The sequence below is a fragment of the Dromiciops gliroides genome, chromosome 2, assembly GCF_019393635.1.
Source record: "Dromiciops gliroides isolate mDroGli1 chromosome 2, mDroGli1.pri, whole genome shotgun sequence".
Lineage (NCBI taxonomy): Eukaryota > Metazoa > Chordata > Mammalia > Microbiotheria > Microbiotheriidae > Dromiciops > Dromiciops gliroides.
In genome coordinates this window covers 353,373,983-353,398,396 of record NC_057862.1, presented here as the reverse complement: position 1 = coordinate 353,398,396, position 24,414 = coordinate 353,373,983, and positions in this window count along the sequence as shown.

Sequence of the window (24,414 nt, the reverse complement as noted above, 5' to 3'; positions counted from 1 at the left end):
CTACAAGGTACCTGACAAAATTTCTTCCTGCCTTGGCTTGAATACTTCTGCTGTTCTTATGGATACCCTTAGGAAAGGGCATCTGTGCACACAAGGCTGTCATGGAGAATCTGGTGTGGAGCTTCTCTGACAATAGATGACCACTTGGTCAGGTCACTAGAGTTCCCTGCCTATGGGACATTTCCAGTTGAGCCACACTTCCAAACAGGTCTGCCTGGTGTTCCCCAGGATCTCCATTCTCTCTCCAGAGCCTCCATATCTTTGCAAAGGCTGCTCCCAGGGCCAGAAATGCCCCCCTTTCTCACCCTGTTTTGTCATCCCCACCTCCCTTCCAGGCTCAACTCATGTGGAATCTTCCAAATCAGCCTTTCATTCACTTCTCATTGTTAGTGCCCCTCTTCTTCCAGAAGGTGCTTTGTATTCACTTTAATGGATTCTGGAGTTACACTTATCTGTAGAAGGTCCAATTTGACTTCTTTCAATGCCAGGATGGTTTTTGTTTCTGTCTTTGTTTTCCCCATAGCCTGCCACAGTGCCTGACCCTTCTTTCTGAGGTGGGGGTGGGAGGCACTAATAATTTCATTAGTACATTGGTGAGAAAACACCCTTTATCCATGCACATCCATAATTGATCTGTAAGAGTTAATTATAATATTGGTTTATTGAGGTTGCCACAAGCTTAAGTGACATATTCAGAGTCATAGACAGGATGTGACAGACACTGGGCTAGATCTTATGTCTTCCTAATTCCAAGGCCTGTTCTCTATGCATATGTCATATTTCTTCTTGCCTGGCACGTTGAATTGAATTGTTGGAGTATATAAAGAATCAAATGACTTGGATGTATGTCTCAGTCTGGCCAAGTGACCTTACACAAGGTACTTGGCAAAATGATGGACTCTCAGAAGAGAAATAGTCCCATTATTCCTAAAAGGCAGTCTCTGCTACAACATCTTAGAAAGGGTTGTCCAGCCTCTGCTCAAAGGCTTCCTCTGATGGGCAGCTCTGTCCCTTCCAAGGCAGTCTATTTCCCTTTAGTACAGTTGGAATTGTCAATCCCTAACCCTCTCTTACTTTGAGCCAAGATCTGCCACTTTGTAGGTGCCCTTCATTAATCTTACTTCTAATTCCTGGATCTGAGTAAACTCAGGTGAATCGCTCTCTATATGACAATCCTTCAGCAGTCATATTTCCTTTAAATCTACTCTTCATCAGGCTAACATTCACAATTTCTTTACATGCTTTTTAGAGAGCATAATCTTCTGTCCCATCAGCCGCCTTACTCATCTTGTCTTTGTTTGCTGCAGTTGACCAATGCCTTTCCTAATACAGGTTGCCTATAAGGCAATATACTAAATGCTATAGATGGGGTCTGATCAGAGCAAAGTGTAGTATTACTATCACTTCCCTTATTCTGGACAAGTTTCCTCCTAATGTAACTCAGAATTCCATCAGTAAAAACTCCCTGGGCTTTAATTCCCCATCATCTATAAAAAGGATAAATAATATATCTTATAAATAGGATAGGACTATGTGGGCCCTAATAAAATTTCCAAATAGTATTTTATAATACTCCCTTTTGGGGCCTCAGTCTCCTTTTCTGTAAAATGAAATAAATAACCCTTGCTCTCACTCCCTTGGGAGACTTTTGTGAGGTCCAAATGAGACAATATGTGGCAATCACATTGTGAAGTGGAAAGCACTGCAGAGATGGAGACTTTGAATAGCAGCTACCCCATGATCAATCTGAAAGTAGGTGAGTGGAGAGAAGTCTAGCACTGATTACTTTTGGCTGATGCAGAGAAATAATACCAGGGAATCCTCTGATAGAGGACTCTATCCCTTTCAGACAAGCTTTCCTGGCTATTTCTGTTTGTTTAATTTTTGTTTTGTTTTTAATCAATAAGCAGCTTTTCACAATCAGAAAAGACACTGAAATGATCATTGATAAGACAAAGAAAACAAGCACAGAGGTTTGATTCATTATTCAGAATGTCTTTGAATCTTACAACAGGAGACCTAGGAGAGATATTAGGACAAATAGAGTAGAAGACTCAGAGCGGCAAGGAACTTAAAAAAAAAAAAAAGAACACAGAATGCTAGAGTTGGAAGCCTGCTTAGAACCTAGAACACAGAATGTCAAAGCTGGAATAGACCTCAGAACCCAGAACCCAGTATGTCAGAACATAAAACAGAGCAGATTGGCCTGGAATGGAGCCCAGAACTTAGGACATGGAATGTCAGAGCACAGAATATGAAATGTTAGAGCTGGGAAGGACATCAGAACATAGAACATACAGGATGTCAGAGAGCATCTTGTGCTATCTCTTCATTTAACTGTGAAGGAAACAGAGGCTCAGAAAGAGGAAGTGACTTGTCCAAGGTTCAGTAACTTTTGATCTCAGGCCAACAAATGGCATCATTTTGGTGCTGAATGCCATTAGCTCATTAATGGTGCCTGAATGCCATTAGGTGGTGAATGCTGAATGTACTGTGTGCATCAATGGTCCCTTCACCATGTCATGGGAGATGTGTTAAAATGACAAAGCAGAAGCTCTTCTTACATTTCGGACTTTTCCTTTAGTTCGTGCAGAATCTATGAAACAAAGTTTGAAAAGGTTAGGTTTGCCTTGTGTGTAAAAGAGATACTTTGGGGCTGAAGGAGGGAGAATAAGGGAGCCAGAGGAATTGAGATTGCAGCCCCAGCCCCTCCACCCTACTTTCTCTATCTCTGCACCCTGCCTGATGCCACCATACTGTTCTTCCCACAAGCCCCTGCCTCCTGAAATGTGGCAGAATTAGACAAAAGTCCAGTCAACTGAACAGATAAAGGTGTTTTTGTTTTGTTTTGTTTTTTTTAGTAAGGCAATTGGGGTTAAGTGACTTGCCCAGGGTCACACAGCTAGTAAGTGTTAAGTGTCTGAGGCCGGATTTGAACTCAGGTACTCCTGAATCCAGGGCTGGTGCTCCATCCACTGCGCCATCTAGGTTCCCCAGATAAAGGTGTTTTTCCACTCTTTATTTCACTTGCAAATCCTTGGCTTTGGGAATCAGAAGCTCTGGGAGTTGGTTCTAAGTGTGCTACTCAGTTACTGTGTGACCTTAGAAAAGTCTCTTTCTGTCACTGCATTTCACTTTCCTTTCATTTGGACTAGATAATCTTAGGGTTCCCTTCCAGTTCTGACATTTGATGTTTGGTGTTCAAAGGTCACTTTCAGCTCTAAGAGTTTCTGTTCTACACCCTATATTCTGTACCCCACAATCTACATCCTCTGTTCTTCTTTTTAAAAATTTAATCGGGGCAGCTAGATGGTACAGTGGATAGAGCACCAGCCCTGGAATCAGGAGTACCTGAGTTCAAATCCGGCCTCAGACACTTAACACTTACTAGCTGTGTGACCCTGGGCAAGTCACTTAACCCCAATTGCCTCACTAAAAAAAAAAAAAAAAATTTAATCGAAGTTTATTTAGGGTTTATAATGTTAGAGAAACTAGAATGGGATACAAAGATAAGTAAGACAAGAGAGCTACCTAGGAGAAATGATACAAATACAAATAATATAATGGATAAATCCATTAAGTAATGTGGGAAAGGCAAAGACATGGAGGAATTTTATTGAAATTGCTGAAGGGGGTGGAGGATTGAGAGACAAAAAGAGAGTAAGAGAATTTTGTATGATTGGCAAAAGCCAGTAGAAAGAAAGTTATACCCCTTTTGCACTGACAGTGTGGATACAGAATCTAAAAATAAAGTTTGGAAACTTTAGAAAAAAAGAAGAAAAAGAGTGTACTGTCAGTTTAAGTGTTTACCTGCAATTAATAGCTCTATGAGTCTGGGAAGAACCAAAAGTAATTTGTTTGAAAGATGTAGTTGGATATTTAAGGAGTCTTGCAAACCAAAGTTAAGTAATGGTCAATTTTAAAGTAACTTTTAAATTGGGTTTAAAATAATCGTTAATGATTGATCTTTACAGCAGGATAAGTTTAAACGTGATAAAATATTTTGGGACTGTAATTGATATTGTTTTGAGTTTTGAATTCAGGTATAATTGTCTGGTGGATCATTAACTTAGTAATCTACTTCTGTACAGAATGCCACAAGTGATTTGAAGAGAATGTGCTGTTACAATTGGAGGTATTTGGGAAAAGACTGAGAGGATAGTCCTGGTCTTACATAAGCAGATTTCTATGATCAGAGCAAGTAGTTAGTAGATAATATAATCATGAAGCAATGACATATATATATATATATATGTATATATGAAATGCAATGGTATATAATAGTTTGTATTCCAAGGCGGATGGGACTTGGAAACCATTAGAGCAGCTCCTTATGGTTAAAGACAGGAAAACAAAATCTAGAGAAAAAAGACCTGGTCTAGCTGAAAACTGTTAGGTTACATTATTAGCCTCATTGATTTTGTGTTATAATATTTTGGACTACTATAAATTGAAACAAAAAAAAAGGAGAATGAGATGATGAGAGAATTTTAAAGGGCCTGGTAAAATTCCTTTTTGGAATTGAAGATTGAATAAGAGAGAGAGAGATTTGTCATTGTGAAAGTATTTTATCTCATGAAAGTTTGGTGAATATTTTTCCTAAAATCAGGAAAAAATTTTAACCTGTTTCTCAAAAGAAAAGTATTTTCACGATATATTCTGTGCATTTTCAATAAATACATGTGTGATTTTAGAAGGCCTGCAATCTTATTTGTAAGCTAATTTGTTGCAGGGACAATTTGATATTGATGATAATTATGTTCAAACCTACTGTGATTTGTGAGGTTTTATTAATTGAGGGGTAAGCTTTTCTGGGATACTGAATATTCTCTTTCATTTTTAGGTTTGTGTGTATATTTTTATCATCAGGGTAGACAAAGTGGAAAGTTATTGCAATATTGAATTAATTGATTATTAATTTAATACTAAAGCATCTAAATTACTGTAATAAACTGTGAGAAAGAACTTTCTGTTTGGATCTGAATTTATTGGTATTAAGACTTAATAAGATATGCTAGTGGACAGTAGTAACTTATGAACTGCCATGTTCGTTATTTAATTTGGGACTAGAAACACAAGTAAATCAGATGAATCATCTCAAAGATTTTCTCATTGTTTAAAGGAATTCTGAGGGCAGTATCTTATTTTTACACCTATATGGTTAATAACTAAACCTGTTTTACTATATACTATTACGTGAAACATTTTCTAGTCTGTTCTCTGTTTGCAATTTGGGATGATTTGTGCTTATTTCAATCCTTGATGTTTGTGTTTAAGCATCTCAAAGGAAATTCTTTTCTGTAATGTTAACTTAGGGATGAAAAGCATCTATTTAATATAAGTACAAGTATGGTTAATGCTTGCTACCTAGCATATACGATCATTGAGAAGTGAAATTCACTTGAAGTACTGATTGTTAGAGCTTGCTGTTATTATTCTGAATCTAACTCAAGGTATGATCATCAAAGTGCCAATATGACCCATGATGCCAGCAACCGTATAGGGTTTTTACATGTGTGTACTGCAGGTGGAATTCTCTTAGGAAAGGCTGGGAGAATGATTTTTGGCAAAGGCTGAGGTAGGATTCTCCTGATTCAATTTTCCCAATATGACACACGGAAGGTAAACTGTCTCACCTGGCTGATTCTAAGTCTGGCCCACTGCAATTGGATCTCTATACAACTCCTTCCTGGAGCGGATATGAAGTTTTGGGAAGCATTATTCTCTGAGAGTTTTGTCCCTCTTCTTTATGGCAAATTCCTATAATCATGTCAGGTGTTCAGCATGAACATAGTATTGCATCTTCATCCCTTAGGTTAATATTGTAATACCTGGGTGAGATGCTCATATGAGATTCAAACTGTTTAACCTGGAAATTCTAGTGCTTTTTGGATTCTAAACAACTAGAATGTATAAGCATCCAGCTTTGTCATATGTCTGTTATCAGTTATGTATTTTATAAATGGATTAGAAATATCTCAAGTTTGTTTTGAAGAAAATAATTTTAATGAAACCAATTTTCTTAGACAGGGCAACATAGAATGTTTTGTTACACTTATGGAAAGATCAACTTCAAGTTTATTATGTAACGTGGAAATAACACCTGTCTGTAGAGCATATCCTATAGTACAAGCATGGTTTATAATGGACAATTTATTTGATGTGCACCATTTTGACACTAATTACCTAAGTGTCATCCTAAGTCTTTTACTACAATTAAAGTTAACTTGGTAATATTTATTTAAGTTTATTTGTGGTCATCTTCTTACAAAATATTGTATAACCTGCTTTATGTGAGGGCTAGATCTTAAGCAATTAAGTAAAAATTTTTGGAGAAATAAGGTCAAATGGATATATATGTAATTTGGAAGAATTTAATAGTTCTGTCTTCTGTGGTATTTTGAAACATTTAGGTTATATGGTTTGCATGTATCAAGGTAGTGGCAACCATTTAGTGTGTTGTTAATAATGTTTGTGAGATAAAGAATTAGATAAATCTATAAACAGCAGAGGGCACTCATGTTACAAATTCGTTAAAGTTCAGGTAAACTATGAGACCTTGATTTTGATAATAAGATCAAAACCATAAGGTTTGAGGTAGTTTCTACCACATGGAGGAGCATAATTTGAGAGATTATACCAATTTGTATTGATATTTTTTTGCAAGTGATTTTAAGAGGAACATCTGGGGCGTCTCTATAATTAATCTGAAACCAGAGAAGTAAGTCTACTGGAGAGGTGCACTGGAGGCAAAACATCTTCCAGACTGCCCCAAGAAAAAGAGTTCCAGAGACCAGATAACTATGTGGGACATCTGAGATCCAAGATGAAATTGCTAATTGAATGGACACTGGGAGTGTGTTACTGAAATTACAAAGAGACTTGATATTAGGTAATGCAGTTAACCATGCTTGCTGTTATAATCTTGTTATATCTGGGGGTTGTTACCAAAAATACAATGAGGATAGAATTTTCCAAGTAACAAAACCAGTCTTGAAAGGACACTATTGGATTTGTGGCCAGACTACTTACACATGCCTCCCCCAAAGTTGGACAGGTATATGCTTTATTGGGTTAATTAGGCCCTAATTTTTCTTCCTGAAAAATACCTATGGGACAGGATTAGGTATTCAGTTGTATGAAGAGCTAGGAAAAGAAAAAAGAAGTATAGACACAGGACTTGCTGCTACAGGGAATGCTAATGGCCTTCACAGAGAATAATTCAGATTTATGGGCCAGGTACTTTGGCATAAGATGTGAGTTGGGGTTATTGAACCCCAATCTATATTCTAAATAGGCTTATCAGACTGTAAGATATGTTAGAGATAATAACCAGTCAGACTGCCACTGAACTATTGGCAGATCAATTTACTCAAGATGAGGGAAGGTGTGTTACAACATAAGGATGGTCCTAGACTATCTGTTGACCAAAGAAGGGGGTTTCTATGGGAAATTAAATTTAAACACTTGTTGCCTAAAAATTGATAATAATAGGAGAGTAGTGAAGGGAATAGCAATTAATATTAAAAATGGTGAACATGCCAGTACGGAAGTAGAACTCCTATAGGAATAGTGACTGGATATCATGGCTCACTGAAGTTGGTGGAAACAAGTTGGTTTCTTTGTATTATGTAAACTTTCTGGATTGATACTAAGTCCACATCTAATTGCTTGCTTTATTAACTTAATTATTAGGGTGGTAGAGGAGATGCAGGTAGTAACTCTACAGAAAGGAGCTGGAGAAGGATATCAAATGATGATCCTCTGACAAGGGATTAAACAAAGTCTAGATCAGGATGTGGAAAAAATGGTGGATAAGATTTATTTGGAATGGGAGGAGAAAAAAGGGTGAAGAGAGACAGAAATGAAGAAATAAAAGAGGAAGGATTGAGAGAATCAAATGTACTCTTCCTATTGTTCACGCCCCGGGGGTTTCTTCTCCCCAACATCCCCTTCTTTTTACTGCTGAGCCAGCAGTTACAATTGAGAGGAACCAGTGGAGAATGTTCTTCTCAGCTAGGACAGACTACATTGTTCAAATTACTTTTCCTGCTGAGCTACCAGTTATTTGTCTAACGTTAAATAACAGGAGAACCTTGAAATCCCCGTCCAGAAGTTGTCCCATGGGTGGCGGGCTTTGGATAAGGGGCTGTCTGAGGGCTAATGGACCCAATGTGAGGACAATGTGCCCAAGGAAAAACTTACCCACAAAGCAGTATAGAGCCAGGGAGAGCAGCAGGATTATGCCAAGAGGCCTCATGATCAGCCTTCTTTACCTCTAGATGAAGCTGAAAGATTTCAAGAGAGGAAAGGTGTCCTGAGTTCATAGGAGCCTGAGAGGCTGCCTTACCTATGGGCCACCACATCCACATGTTGAGTTACATAATGGTCTCACACCACCCCTAATCAGGCCTCTTTCCTCCTGCCCAATTGGCCTAGAGATGGACCTTATCCTGGGCCAGTCCAATTATACCTGCCTTCCCCCACCCGACCCCCATCTTCTCTTCTGTGTGTGTTCCTAGGGCTGTAGGTGACTTACCTCTACCTCCTCCCTCACTCCTGCTGTTTGGTGAGTAAATATGTTAATGTCTTCACCTTATGCCCCAAACCTTTCCCTTCTTCAACCATGTGTATCCCCTTCTCCCAGTGTCTCTCTTGTGTTTGTGTTCCTGTTCTCTCCCCTTGGCGTGTGTGCTTTTATTCAGTCATGTTCCCATTTGTGATTGTCTGTATTCTTATAATCTCACCTGGAGAGCTATTTGGAACTCTGCTCACAGGGCTATAAAACTCTACATTCTCTTTGATCTCGCACCACCACTACTGGGCCTGTATCCCAAAGAGATCATAAAAAGGGGGAAAGGACCCATTTGTACAATAATATTTGTAGCAGCTCTTTTTGTGGAAGGACAGAATTGGAAATTGAAGGGTTACCTATTAATCAGAGAATGGTTGAACAGCATGTGGTATATGGAAATAATGGAATACTCTTATGCTCTAAGACATGATGAGCAGGTGGATTTAAGAAAAACATGGAAAGACTTAAAAGAACTGATGCAGAGTGAAGTGGGCAGAACCAGGAGAAGATTGGAAACAGTAACAGCAACATTGTGAGATGATGAATTGTGATTGACTTAGCTTTTCTCAGCAATTCAGTGATCCCAGACAATTACAAAAGATTCATGATGAACAATGCTCTCCACATGCAGAGAAAGAACTTTGGAGTCTGAATGGAGTTTGAAACATACTTGTTTTAGTTTGTTTTTTAGTGATTTTTTCCTTTTCTTCTGGTTCATCTCTATGCTGGGAAGTATTTTTCTAGGTGGAGTGATATGAACTCAGTGAGGGAAGTTAGGTCCTATTTTACCATTTCCTCCCTGATCTTGGGTTTCCACCACATGTTACCTTACCCCGCCCCCCCCCCTGCCCCCCTCCCTCTGTCCTGAGATCATTTTCATCAAGGAAAATAGGACCAAAATAACAACTGAGCAGATACACCTCCTTTCCATTATCATCGTCCCCTCTTATGTATAAGGAGCCTTGTTATTTTTTGGCTCTTCTTCTCCATCCTATTATAGCTAAAAAAAAACCCCCACACAACAAAATCCCTTTTTTGTTGTCCTTGATACCCTTCCTCAGGATCAGCTGATTTTGAATTTAGGGATTCTAGTGCTGTGCTTTTTAAACTGTCACTCTCATATGTTTCCTTTGACACCTGTACTTCCTTGCATCTCTTATACTTGTCTGTTTGATCTTGGACAAGTCACTTGACTTCTGTTTGTCTCAGTTCCCCCATAAAATGGTGGCCATAATTGTACCTACTTCCCAGAGTTCCTGTGAAGAGGAACTGAGAATCTGTTTGGAAAGTGCTTAATACAGAGCCTAGTAGATATTGGAGCTATATAAATGTTACCTCTCATCATCATCATCATCATGTCTTTATATTAAAAAAATTTAATTGCTCAATAATATCCTTGTGCACTTACACTATTTGAACGACTATGTACTTTATTTATTTACATGATTTTAAGCAGTATCACTATTTTCTTTAGGAAGCTTTTTCCTTTTTTCTTCATTAGAATAGAGGATGTTTCTCTTTTTTTTCTCCATTATTAATTGCATTTATCTTCTTTGTCCAGTTATATATAAGGATAATTTTCAGCTTTTGTTTTTATAGGATTTTGAGTTCCAAATTTTTCTCCCTCCCTCTCTTCTCTCTCCCCCTCCCCAAGATAGAATGCAATCTGATGTAGGTTATATATGTATGATCACATTAAACATTTCTGCATTAGTTGTGTTGTGAAAGAAGAATCAGAGCAAAAGGGAAAACTTCAAAAAAGGAAAAAAAAAAACAAGAAAAGACTAGAAATTGTATGATTCAATCTGCATTTAGTATCCACAGTTCCTTTTTTTTTTTTGGATGTGGAGAGCATTTTCCATCATGAATCCTTTGGAATTGTCTTAGATCATTGTATTGCTGAGAGGAGCTAAGTCTATGATAGTTGATCATTGCACAATGTAGCTGTTATTGTGTACAAGGTTCTCCTGGTTCTGCTCACTTCACTCAGCATCAGTTCATTTAAGTTTTTCCAGGTTATTTTGAAATATGCCTGGTCATCATTTCTTACAGCACAACAGTATTCTATCATAATCATATACCACAACTTGTTCAGCCATTCCCCAATTGATAGACATCCCCTGAATTTCCAATTCTTTGCCACCAAAAGGAGAACAGATATAAATACTTTTGTACATATCAGTACTTTTCCCTTTTTATGATCTTTTGGGGATTGAGACCTACTAGTGGTATTACTTGGTCAAAAGGTATGCACAGCCCCATATCCCTTTGGGCATAGTTCCAAATTGCTTTACAGAATGGCTAGATCCGTTTCCAATTCCACCAACAATGCATTGGTGTTGCAATTTTTCCACAGATTCTCCAAAATTTATTTCTTTCCATATTTGTTATATTAGCTAATATGATAGCTGTGAAGTGGTTCCTCAAAGTTGTTTTAATTTGCATTTCTTTAATAAATAGTGATTTAGACCATTTTTTTTTTCATATGGCAATTGATAGCTTTGATTTCTTAATATGAAAACTGCCTGTTCGTATCCTTTGACCATTTCTCAATTGGGGAATGACTTGTATTCTTATACATTTGATTTAGTTCCCTATGTACTTTAGAAATGAGGCCTTTATCAGGAACGCTGGCTGGAAAAAATTGTTTCCCGGATTTCTGCTTTCCTTCTAATCTTGGCTGCATTGCTTCTGTTTGTACAAAACCTTTATAATTTAATGTAATCAAAATCATTCATTTTGCATTTCATAATATTCTCTTTCTCTTGTTTGGTCATAAATTCTCCTCTCCATAGAGAGAAAACTACTCCTCTTATGCTAATTTGCCTATGGTATCACCCATTATGTCTAAATCATGTACCCATTTTGACATTATTTTGGTATGCAGCATATGATGTTGGTCTATGTCTAGTTTCTTCCATACTATCTTCCAGTTTTCCCAGCAGTTTTTGTCAAATATTGAGTTCTTATCCCAGAAGCTGAAGTCTTTGGGTTTATCAAAAAGCAGATTACTGTAGTCATTTAATATTGTTTCTCCTGTGCCTAACATATTCCATGGATCTACCACTCTATTTCTTAGCCAGTACCAAACAGTTTTGATGACTGCTGCTTTATAGTATAGCTTTAGATTTGGTATGGTTAGCCCACCTTCATGTGCATTTTTCCCCCATTAGTTCCGTTGATATTATTTACATTTTTTTCTTCCAGATGAATTTTGTTATTATTTTTTCTAGCTCTATAAAATAATTTTTGGTAGTCCAATTGGTATGGCACTAAATAAGTAAATTAATTTAGGTAGAAGTGTCATTTTTATTATATTAGTTTGGCCTATCCATGAGCAATTGATATTTTTCTAATTGTTTAGATCTGATTTTATTTGTGAGAAAAGTGTTTTGTAATTTTGTTCATAGAGTTCCTGGGTTTGTCTTGGCATGTAGACTACCAAATATTTTATATTATCTACAGTTGAGCTTTGTTGGTCATGTATAGAAATGCTGCTGATTTATTTATTTTTTTTAATATCCTGCAACTTTGCTAAAGCTGTTAATTATTCTAAGTTGTTTTTAGTTGATTCTGTATGATTTCCTAAGTATATCATTATATCATTTGCAAAAGGTGATAGTTCTCTTTCCTCCTTGATTATTCTTATTCCTTCAATTCCTTTTTCTTCTCTTATTGCTAAAGCAAATTTCTAGTATAATATTAAATAATAGAGGTGATAATGGACATTCTTTTTTTCACCCCTAAACTTCTTGGGAATGCCTCTAACTTATCTCCATTACATATAATGTTTGCTGATGGTTTCAGGTAGATACTTCTTATCATTTTAAGGAAAGCTCCATTTATTCCTCTGCTCTCTAATGTTTTTAATAGGAAGCAGTGCAATATTTTGTCAAAGGCTTTTCCTGCATCTATTGAGATAATCATATGATTTTGGTTACTTTTGTTATTGATGTGGTTGATTATTTTGACAGTTTTCCTAATGTTGAACCAGCCCTGCGTACCTGGTATAAATTCAACCTGTTCATACTGTATTATCCTGATAATAAGTTGCTGTAATCCCCTTGGTAATGTTTTATTTAAAAATTTTGCATCAATATTCATTAGAAAATTGATTGATAATTTTCTTTCCATGTTATGGCCCTGTAGGTTGTTTGTCTTTAGAATTGGAGTCTTGAAAACTTCCCATCTATCTCTCTTAGGTGCACATCCCACAAAGAATTTTAGGCCATAGGAAACTGCATATTCTTTTTCTGAATTCTCTGAAACTTTGTTGTTGTTGTTGTTGAATTATTTCAGTTCTGTCATACTATTTGTAAGAACATTTGGGGTTTTCTTGACAAAGATATGGGGGTGGTTTGCCATTTTCTTCTCTAGCTCTTTTTGTAGTAGATAAGGAAATGGGGACACAGAGGGCTAAGTGACTTGCCCAAGGTCACACAGCTAGGAAGTATCTGAGGGCAGATTTGAACTCTGCATGCTCTGATATATGCCCTCCCCCAAAATAAAGTGTGTGTCAGATGATATCCATATTCTCTCTCCAGAGTCACAAAATCTACGATGGAGCAGTAACTTTCTCCCAAGAAAAGACTCCTGTCTCTTTTCCTTCAGTAACCAGTGTCTCATGTTTCATAATCAGGTACAGAATAGGTATTCTTATCATTGCTTCTTCCCCTGAGCTAGTCTGGTCATGTTTGGTTTTTATCTCCAGAGGAAGATGAGGAGAACAGACTGACCAAAACAGCCAGGGCCACTAGAAACACTTTATGGATAAGGACTTTGCAGTGAGCCCAGAGGAAATGAATCCTTCGTCTGTGTCTTCTTTGATTCCTAATTTCTGGTTCCGATGGTTAAGATTCATAGTGATACCTGTTGACTAATATGGAGATATTTTGCATGACTACTCAAGTATAACTCATATTGAATTCTTTGAGTTCTTGGGGGGGAGGGAGTAAGAGAAGTTGGAACACAAAGTTTTAAAAAATGGTGTCAAAATTTGTTTTACATGTGATTTGGAAAGATAAAATTCTAAATAAAGTAAAAAAGATTCATAGTGATAGAGGTTTGGGGTATTAGATTTATAAATCACCTCTGACATTTTCATTTGGTGGTAAATATGCCTTGGGTGAGGGCAGAGGGCACTTGTGGTGAGTTAGTTATCAGTTCTGCCTGAGTTGGCCAGCTCCTCGTGGAGCTTCCTGTCTTGCTACTCCATGGCAGAATGAGGAGACAGGCCTGGACTTGGGTGACTTCAGAAGAGATTGGCACATACCCTTCACTGTGGCCTTTGTATTTGCTCTTAGTTACTCCAGTGAGGCAAATTCCCATTAATATGAGCTGTACGTCTGTCTGCCTTGAACTTAGAAATGGTTTTTTGGGAAAATGACATGATCATTCAAGGTGGTATGGGTCTGAGGTACCTCAGAAGTTTTCTGAGTTAATTTAGAAAACTTTCTCCTTAAGAAGCTAAACTAAAGGAAAGACACACCTAAGAAGCAAGGGAGATAAGCCTGCCTGCCCTGGACTGAGATATCTCCAGAAGTCAGGACCACCACCCCTCATTCAAGCCTCTCCCACCTGACCTGGAGATAATCTCTTTTGGTGTGGCTGCTGCCTGAGAAGCACCAGAGGTCAGAGAGAACTCTAGAAGTCAGGACCACCTCCCCTCATTCCAGCTTCCCCCACCCCACTCCCAAAGAGAACTTTCCCTTGTCAGGTTTCACCCTATCGATTCTCTATAAAAGTTTTTGTCTTTCTTCAGGTTGAGGAGAAAGATGTCTCTAAGCCCTCTCCTTCCCTGGAGGAGAATTCTTTGACTTCACTCTTGGTCACTTTGTCTTGTGCCCAAATAAAAGACTATCATATTTTAATTGGACTGTGTGCTAGAGTTGTAATTCTTTAAAGAGGACCAGGACCTAAGAACCAGCATCTACCTATTTCCCCTGTGGTGACAATGGAAATTCAAGAATGTGTCAGCTGTTCTGATGTGGGCAGACAAGGAGCTCCTGGGGGTGCTCAGAGAATCCAGTGAAGCCCTTCTTTGTTGTTGTAGTGTAGGTGCCTGCTGTATTTGGGTTTTGTGTCCTGAACTCTTTATCTATCATCTTCTGGCCCTGTTTTCTTTTTTCTTCTTGTGTGACAACTTCTCTTCTGTTTTTTCTCCTTCATTGATCCCCACCAGAAGGCTCTCCATCATGTTTTCTCCCTTCTGTTGTTCCTTGATTTCCTCTAATGAATTAAAAAAAAAATATGCAATGCAGCTTTCATGGGAGTCAGGGAGGAGAAATTAGCTTTTTTCCTTAATTATAGTGTCCTTATTGACAGGGTGCCACAATGGAAAGATCAATGAATATGGAGACAGACCATCAGAGTTTGAATCACATCTGTGTGTACTAGATGTGTGATCTTGGGCAAATCACTGAACCTCTCTTGTCTTCCATTTGTAAAACGACCAGTTGACATAAAATGAAGGGATTTGAATTAATGGTCAATAAGGTTCCTTCCAATTCTAAAGTAAAGATCTTATCCTTCAGACCATGGCTTTGAAAGACAATGTAATGCAATGTAAAGAGCCTTGGACTGGCAGTTAGAAAAGCTGTAGTCTAATCCTGGCTCTGTCATTAACTTGAGGTGTGACTCTGGGCATGTCACTTCTCCTTTCTGACTTTTGGAATTCTTACCTATAAAACAATGATGGCAATATTTGTGCTGCATAGTGGGTTGCAGTGAGCACTGAATGGCATAAACTACTGTAATCGTCCTGATATCTATAAAGCCCTATACAAATGTAAGGAATTAGAGTGGTAGCTAGCCCCTATTCCTAACCCCTCCTCCAGATCTTGGCCATTCTTTTGTTTTCTCCTCTTCTTCTTCAAATCAGAGCTATGCTTTGATCATTATATGGAGCTTCTGGGAAGTAACTCTATTTACTAATGTAAGTAAGCACTCTCTGCATGTTATAATCTTGGAGAGTTGACTGGAGGATTAGGAGGTAATATGACACACAGGAAGTAGGGGTCAGGGACAAGGCTTGAATTTACACAGATAAAAGGAGGAATGGGGCAGAGATTGAACCCACACAGGGAATAGGGGGTCAGGGGCTAGATTTGAACTGACCTAGATGTTAGCCTTTTATCCATAACACCATACTTTCTCCAACTTTTTTAGAAGAAATCACATAAGGGGCAGCTAGATGGCACAGTAGATAAAGCATCAGCCCTGGATTCAGGAGGACCTGAGTTCAAATCCGGACTCAGATATTTGCCACTTACTAGCTGTGTGACCGTGGGCAAGTCACTTAACCTTCACTGCCCCACAAGAAAGAAAGCAAGAAAGCAAGAAAGCAAGAAGAAATCATATAAACAGCAGCAATCAACCTCCTAAGTTTATTAAAGAATCAGGCTGGCCAGCCATGGTGCTACTCCATGGGGAATCCAGGATATTTTACTTCCTCAGTACTGCCCAAATTTTTGGATCTGAACCTCGGTTTCTCTTTCTCTGTAGAAGAAATGAAAAGATAGAATGGTGTGAGTCACACTCTTAAAGAAATCTAGATCTTGAAGCAGGAAAGAAAACTCTGCCCAGAAATTCATCATTAGAACAAGGAAGAACAAGATAGAACATTAACATAGAAAGGAACCTTAGAACAGAGAATGTAAAAATTGGAAGGAACCCTAGAACAAAGAGCATCAGAATGTCAGCTATTTCATAGATGGCCAGATTCTTTTTTATCAGAAACTTCTTCTTTTGAACCCAAATCAGCCTCTTGGCAATTTCTTCTCATTGCTTCTTGTTTCTGACTTTTGGGGCTAGAAAGAACAAAGTACAGTCTCTGGATCTCAATAATCCTTCCCATATTGAAAGGCAGTGATTAATATCCCCTCCTGTCTGCTTTTTTCCTCGCCCCCTTGCCTTTTTTGTTCTCTGGGTTTAATATATCCAGAGCTTTCAAACAGCATCTTTATTGGACAAACTTTTATGTATGGATGAGATCAAGTATAGTTAGCAAGCACAGTGGAGCCTGGGGTCTGGACGATCTGAGTTCAAATCCAACCTCAGATACTAGCTACGTGACCCTCTGCAAGTCATTTAATCTGTTTGCCTCAGTTTCCTTTTCTTCAAATGAATGATAATAGCATGGTTGAGTGGGATAGGATATAGTGGACTTGATTCATTTCAGACTCTGAGGCTGGGGTCTGAAGAGTACACAGCCCCCAGTGCCTGTTATTGCTAGACCATTCTGTCCATATTCCATCCCATTGCTAAACACATCTCTCCACGCTGCCAATACCCCCTTATTCTGTGGCCAAGTAGGAGAGCTGTCTCATGTCAGTGCAAAGCCACCCATGTACTACCTCTCCCTTCTTGCATTCCTAAGCCCAGCTCCTGGTACCACCCCTCCCTTCTTCCCCTTGCCTCCTTACATGAATGGAGTGGTTTCCCCCTTTCCCCCTGCCCTTCACTTTTCATAACCACCTGCACCCTTTCCCCATCCCCTTCTACCCAGCTCTGGGACCTACCTGAGCATGCCTCCATACCCTGGTCACAAGCTCAGCATTTGTATCAGGTGGGACATGATAGGATGTTAGATTATGAGCCCACCTTGTATACCAGGGGACTGCCCCCTCAAACTTCCATAAAAGCCCAACTCATGAGCTCATCTACTCGCTCCTCATTCCTTGCAAGACGTAGCCCATTCTCATGATAATGAAATAAATTTGTCTCTGGTTGACTTGGTGGTCTTCTCGAATTATTTGGGTAAACTGAGGCAATTGTCCCATACAGTGGTCAAGGGGGAAATAGGTTATGAGGGTCCTTAGGTATTCCTTGGTAAAGAATTACACTGTCCCACAGGTCCTGATTAAAGAGAAAAAACAGTTTTATTCAGTATAAGGGAACCTCACCTAGAGAAAAGTTTAAAACTTTTACCTCCCTCCAACCAGACTAAGAACAATGATTTTATTGAGGGTAAGTGGGGTGATCATCTGAAAGTGGAAAGTCCCTCATTAGGGGTGGGGTGGGAAGGGTTTGAATGAGGGATAGGATGGGAAAGGCTTCAATGAAGTGTGTTGGTCCTGGAGTTATCTCTGCCCCTGGGTGCCTCTCCTTAGGTGTGTCCATCCTTTAGTATTGCTTCTCTCTCTTTCTCCTTTTTTTTTTTTTTGCAGGGCAATAGGAGTTAAGTGACTTGCCCAGGGTCACACAGCTAGTAAATGTCAAGTGTCTGAGGCCGGATTTGAACTCAGGTCCTCCTGAATCCAGGGCTAGTGCTTTATCCACTGTGCCACCTAGCTGCCCCTTAGTATTGCTTCTCAAGGACAAAACAAACGAGAAGAGCAGGGGTCTCAAGTCATCCACAAGAGACAAAATTTAATCACAGGATGTTGAGCACATATAAAAAACATATCAGAAGGCTGACCAGTATATCTATGTCAGTGGAGCAAACTTAATCAATGTAACATTAGAACTTTCACAATGATGAATATCAGGAATGGGATATTTTTCGGCTAGTATGACCAAAACACTCTGTTAGTGCATTCTATCTAATCATATGTTTGTATCTTGTTCTTCATAACTTGTACTTCTGTATCTTGGCTATAGCCCTGATGTCATATTGCTGGTCTTCCAGCTGATGACACAGGGGCTGTTGCTCAAGTACAGAAATCATACTATATTTAGTTAACCTATTCCAATCTAGCCCCTACACAAAACTTCTGCATTATCCTAGGCTCGTATCAGCACCTTCTTTCCAAGGTTCTTGTGAGGATCAAATGAGGCAGTAATTGTAAAGTGCTTGGCACATTACCTGGCCCATTAGTACTTTAGCTATTTTAGTATTTGTAAGTGCCTCAGAGTCCCTCCATTCTTCCTATCCTCTCTTCCCCCAGGACTCCTGGTTGCCACATGAATTAAATGCAGTGCTATGCTAAAACTATGCTCCCCTTAAATTTTTTTTTTTTTGGTTTGTTTGTTTTGTTTGTTTTTTAGTGAGGCACTTGGGGGTTAAGTGACTTGCCCAGGGTCACACAGCTAGTAAGTGTTAAGTGTCTGAGGTTGTATTTGAACTCAGGTACTCCTGACTCCAGGGCAGGTGCTCTATCTACTGTGCCACCGAGCTGTCCCTCCCCTTCAGTTTAATCACCTTGGTTATTGCTTCTACCCTGTGCACAATCTACTCTTTTTATTTTCTTAAAGAAAAATGTTACACCTAAAACTTAACATTGAACATCAATAGATCCAAATTTGCTTTGGGAGTATAAATGACTTACTTTTGATGCATAACATAGTATAACATTTTCGTCACCCTGGATCTGGACAGGGTAGTCAGGAAAAGTACAGCTAAGAGTTCTTAACCTGGGTCTGTTAACTGCTTTTTTTTTTTTTTTTTGGTATTTTGTTGACTATTTCCATTTCCTTTGTGTCATGGGGTGCAGAGTACCTCAGAAATTCTCTGGGGCACATCAAGGAATCTTCTCCTAGAGAAACTAAACCAGAGGACAGATAAGCCTAGAGAGATAAGCAGAACCAGTTTGGAATGAGCTAGCTTTGGGACCTTCACCCTTCATTCTGGTCTCCCTTACCCCTGGGGAGATAAGTTTGGGTGTGGCTATGGCCTTTGTGTTCTGAAGAGAGAGATGGCTTGAGAGATCCATAGCCACCCCTCACCCAATTCCCCCAGCTACCACCTGTGAGGGATGGTCCTCCCTCACTAAAGGAACTTTCCACAGGCAGGTGGTCACACCCCCATCAGTCCCCTATAAAGGTACCCGCTGGTCTCCTGCTCGAGGAGATTGGTACCTCAGAGCCACGTGCTTTGTTCCGTACCTCTCTCCCCATGAGAAGTCCAAGGATTTCTTTCATGGTTTCCCTCCCCACCCCTTCCCTTCCCTTGCACCTAAATAAACTACCATCTTATTCTAACTGCCTTTGTGTACAAGAGGGTATAATTCTTTAAAGAGGAATTCCTAAGAACCCCAACCCCTAACCCCCAACCCTCACCCCATTTCCCCCATAATATTTGTAATCCTGTCTCCTGTTCTATGCCTTTAAAAACATGATTCTGAGAAGGGTTCTACCAGGGAGCTGAAGGATTCAGGACAAAAAAGAAATCAAGAATCCTTGATTTAGGCCTTTATACAGAGCTTTGCTTGTGATTCTAGTCAATATGACAACATGTATTTAAGGTATTGGTACATTCTAAGTTCTGTGTTCTGTTAACCTGTTAAACAATCAATATAGGAGAAATATGGTCTTTAATTGGGGCAGAGGAACTGTAGCTCCTGGTATAGCAAAGAAAGATGCCAGGAATACCCAAAGATGGGGACTGAGGACAGGGGTATGGGGGATGGGGTAACAGAACAAAGGGAACCCTGAAACTGCTCTTGAGTTAAGTATAGAAGCTACTTAACTCAAAGTAGAAACTATTTAATGTAAATGGTCCCTTTCAAATGATAACCTAAAGTCCAGGTAGTAAGGTTGGGAATATTTGGGAGGGGATACTTTGTTTGGGGGAGATCCATAAGTCAATCAAGAGTCTGGATTGCCCCAGGCAATCCATTGGCCTGGGAAGGGGGAGTAGGTGATGATCAGTCAGTTTTCAATAAATTTGTGGTTATCAGTTCTAAGGTTATTTCTAGCTTTTACAATTTGTATCCTATGGGTTATGATTTGATAACTACAAATTTACTGAGAACTGATTGATCCCCACCCAGTCCCCTGCCCAGGCAAGTGAATTGCCTGGGGCTGACTCATGACCTACTTATGGACTTCCCCCCAAGAAAAATGAGCCCCTACCTGACTCCCTGGACTTTATGTTGTTATGTAAAAGCATCCACCTACATTAAGTAGTTTCTATTCAGAGTTAAATAGCATCTATAATTAACTCTGGAGCAGTCCCATATTTTCTTTGGTTAAAGGTTCATTTACATTAAGTAGTTAAGATGTTTCTGTACTTGACTCCAGAGGAGTCTTTTGGTTCCTTTTGTTCTGTTACCCCATAAAAACAGTGTCTTCCTTTCCATCTTTGGGTATTCCTTAATTCTTGCTTTGAGATACCAGGAGCTATAGTTCCTCTGCCCCATTAAAGACCTTATTTTCTCCTATATTGATTGTTTCCTTAATTTCCAGGTTAATAGATTTTACCTTGGAACCTGGTGGGTTTCTAAAAATCAAGGTCACCTGATTTTTGTTTGTGGCCCCCTCATGCTGATAAAGATGTAAGTTTATGTCAACAACATAGCCAGGCCGTGGGAAAATTACCAGATGGTTCCAAGTTTACCTTATAAAGATTTGTAAATGGGTGGAAACTCTCATGGAGGAAATAGGTGGTGGGGGGATCCTTAGGTATTTCTCTTCACAGAATTACAACTTTGAAACACAAATCCAATTAGAGTAAAATAGTCTTTTATTTAGATGCTAACAGAAAGTAGCCAAGAGGGAAGTCAAAGCTTTCTTTCTGAGGGGAAGAGATATCTTAGAAACATCTTGCTCCTCGATGACAAGGAGGGAGGAAAAGTCTTTATAGAGGACAGGTGGTGGGGGGATGGATGGGTTGACCATCTGACTATGGAAAGTTCCCTTTGGGGGTGGGGAAATCTTCCTGAGAGTCTGGAAGAATTTTCTTTTGGAATTATAATAGGCCCTGGGTACCTCAGAAGTTTTTTGGGGGTAAATCAAAGAACCTTCTCCTTGAGAAACTAAACCAAAGGACACCTAAAGAGATAAGTGGCATTGGGTTCAGGATTGAGTTAGTTCCAAAACCACCACCCTTCATTCCAGTCTCCCCCATGCCTTGGGGAGATAAGATTAGGTATGGCTACTGCCTTTGTAGCTTGAGAGGGAGAGAGATGGCTTGAGAGATCCAGAGCTGCCCCTCACCCAACTTCCCCTAGCCACCACCATTGGGGGGATAATCACAGTCAGATTGATGTGGGAGGCAAAAAAAGGGTTAACAGAAAAACCTAAGACCCAAGCTCTAATTCAGATATGAGCTCTAAAAGGGATTCAGACCCCCAGTTAATGGATAATTTAAGATTTGAGTCTTCATTAATACAAGTCAGGGCCTAGGTTTCTGTTACCTATATTAATTAGCACCCATAACAAGAACATAAAGAGGCAGGTCATAGAGACCTTAATTATAACAATGATACACAGATAGGGCATAGAAATTCAAACTGATAAATGAAGATATTTTGAAACTGGACATGGGAATCAAAAAGTGACATGTGCAGAAAAGGCCAAATTTGTCCCCAGATTCACCTTATGACATTTAAACCCCCAAAACACACCACCATGGAAAAAGGTATCCACCTCAGGTGTTGGCTCAAGCCCCCAGGAGCTCCAAATTAGGATAAGCCCTCCCATGTACCTCCCTAAAGTGGAGATTATTATAATGAGACTGATAATCAATTTATCCATACTGTAAAGGGGGAAAATGGAGTACGGTTTTGGGGTAGGGGTTGGTGTTCTTAGGAATTCCTCTTTAAACAATTACACCCTCTTGCACACACAAAGTAGTTAGAATAAGGTGGTAGTTTATTTAGAAGCAAAGGAAGGGAAGGGTGGGGGGAGGGAGACCATGAAAGAAATCCTTGGACTTCTCATGGGGAGATAGGCACAAAGCACTTGGCTCAGAGGTACCAAATCTTCTCGAACAGGAGACTGGAAGGTACTTTTATAGAGGACTGATGGGGGGTGGACCATCTGCCCGTGAAAAGTTCCTTTAGTGAGAGAGGACCATCCCCCACTGGTGGTAGCTGGGGGAATTGGGTGAGGAGTGGAGGACCATCCCCCACTGGTAGTGACTAGAGGAATTCGGTGAGGTGTGGCTCTCCAGGACACAAAGGCTGCAGCCACACCCAAGGGAGACCAGAATGAAGGGTGGGAATCTGAAGCTAGCTCAGTCTGATTTGGTTCAGTTTATCTCTCTAGGCGTTATCTGTCCTCTGGTTTAGTTTCTCAAGGAGAAGGTTCCTTGATGTGCCCCAGAGAATTTCTGGGGTGCTCTGCACCCCATGACAATACTATAAATATAATGATCTTTTCTTTACCTATTTGAGAGATACCTTTCCACTTTTCTGGTTCTCTCCTGGTGGTCACTCACAGTATTGCCATAAAGCTCGGGAAACTGTGTCACTGAGTCTTGTAATTCTTTTGGGATGACTCATGATCAATTTGACCCTAAATTCCATCCCACATCAAGATGATCACCTCATTGGACCACCATCAGTCCTCTATAAAAGTATCTGTCTGTCTCCTGCTCCATGTAGAAAGGTATCTCAGAGAGCCATGCCTCTGGGCCATGTGTTCTCCCCATGAGAAGAAGTCCAAGGACTTCTCTCTTGGTTTCCTTTCCCTAGCACCTAAATAACCTATTATTTTATTCTAATTGGATTTGTGTGCTAGAGGATGTAATTCTTTAAAGAGGAATTCTGAAGGACCCCTACTCCAAACCCCTATCAATTTTCCCATAACAGAATGATAGTCCTGACTTCTGGAGTTATCTCTGTCTCCTAGCTCAGGTCATAGATAGGCCTGAGTTTCTTGCAATAGAATTTAAGCTCCCCCTACTTCTTGGGTGTGTCCATCATGATAGCTAGTTGACCAGTTTAAACTTTAATAATCCTTTAATTCCTCGATATGTCCCAACCCTTTATCAAAACCATTAGCCACCTGTAATGTCTCAAGATACCAAGTCAGGCCTAGGAAATGGGGGCTCTTCATAATACCTCACACTGAGGGACACAAGTCTGGGACTAATGTGGTGTATCAGAATTGAGCATTTCCCAACTCTTCCAGTCCCTAATAAGGAGGAGGCCTCTGATGGGGTAACAAAATTGGGATAAAGTTGCAGGATAATTTGGAAATGTGTCCTGTGCAGGGAAGAAATGTAAATCTTAATCCTGAATCTCAGCCTTAGCCCTCAGATTCCATAATCTCACCAGGCACAAACCCTCCCCTGGCCCTCTCATCTAGTTGTTCCCTTGGTATGAAAGGTCCTTCACCTTCATTAAATTGGTCCAAATTATATTCATTCTTCAAGTTTCATGGTCTCCACCTCCCTTGCTCCTCCACAAGTCACTGACATCTCCCTGCTTTGAACTCCTTTGTTAGTGTGATTGTTCTTCACTCTTTCTGTCATGTCTGACTCTTGGTCAGCCCATTTAGAGGTTTTTTTTTTTTGTTTTTTTTTTTTAGTGAGGCAATTGGGATTAAGTGACTTGCCCAGGGTCACACAGCTAGTAAGTGTTAAGTGTCTGAGGTCGGATTTGAACTCAGGTAGTCCTGACTCCAGGGCCGGTGCTCTATCCACTGTGCCACCTAGCTGCCCCCATTTAGAGCTTTTTTAGCAAAGATACTGGTCCTCTTTGAGAAAGAGGGCCAAACAACAGCAACTGGAGTGGTTTGCCATTTCCTGCTCCAGCTCATTTTACAGATGAGAAAACTGAGGCAAACAGGCTTAAGGGACATTCCCAGAGACACACAGCTAGGCAGTGTCTGAGGGCAGGTTTGGTAGCCCTTAGGAAAGAGCAGTGAATAGCAAATTGTGGATCTGATTTGCATTATAGCTCTTTTGCTAATGACCTATATGACCTTGTGCAAGGAAATTATCTTCCCTTGTTAATTCAGTCTCTTCTTTGCAATACAGTAGTTGGCTTGCATAGTCTATAAGGTCCCTTCCAGATCAGGTGTTCTATACCTTGAGGAGTGTTTCAGATTTGATTTAATTCAATTTAGGAAACATTTATTAGGCCCCTGCTGTGTGCTAGGCACTAGGGATAAAAACCAAAAAGCAAAAATAGAACAATCTTTGCCCTCAAGAAGCTCAATCTATTTTAGTA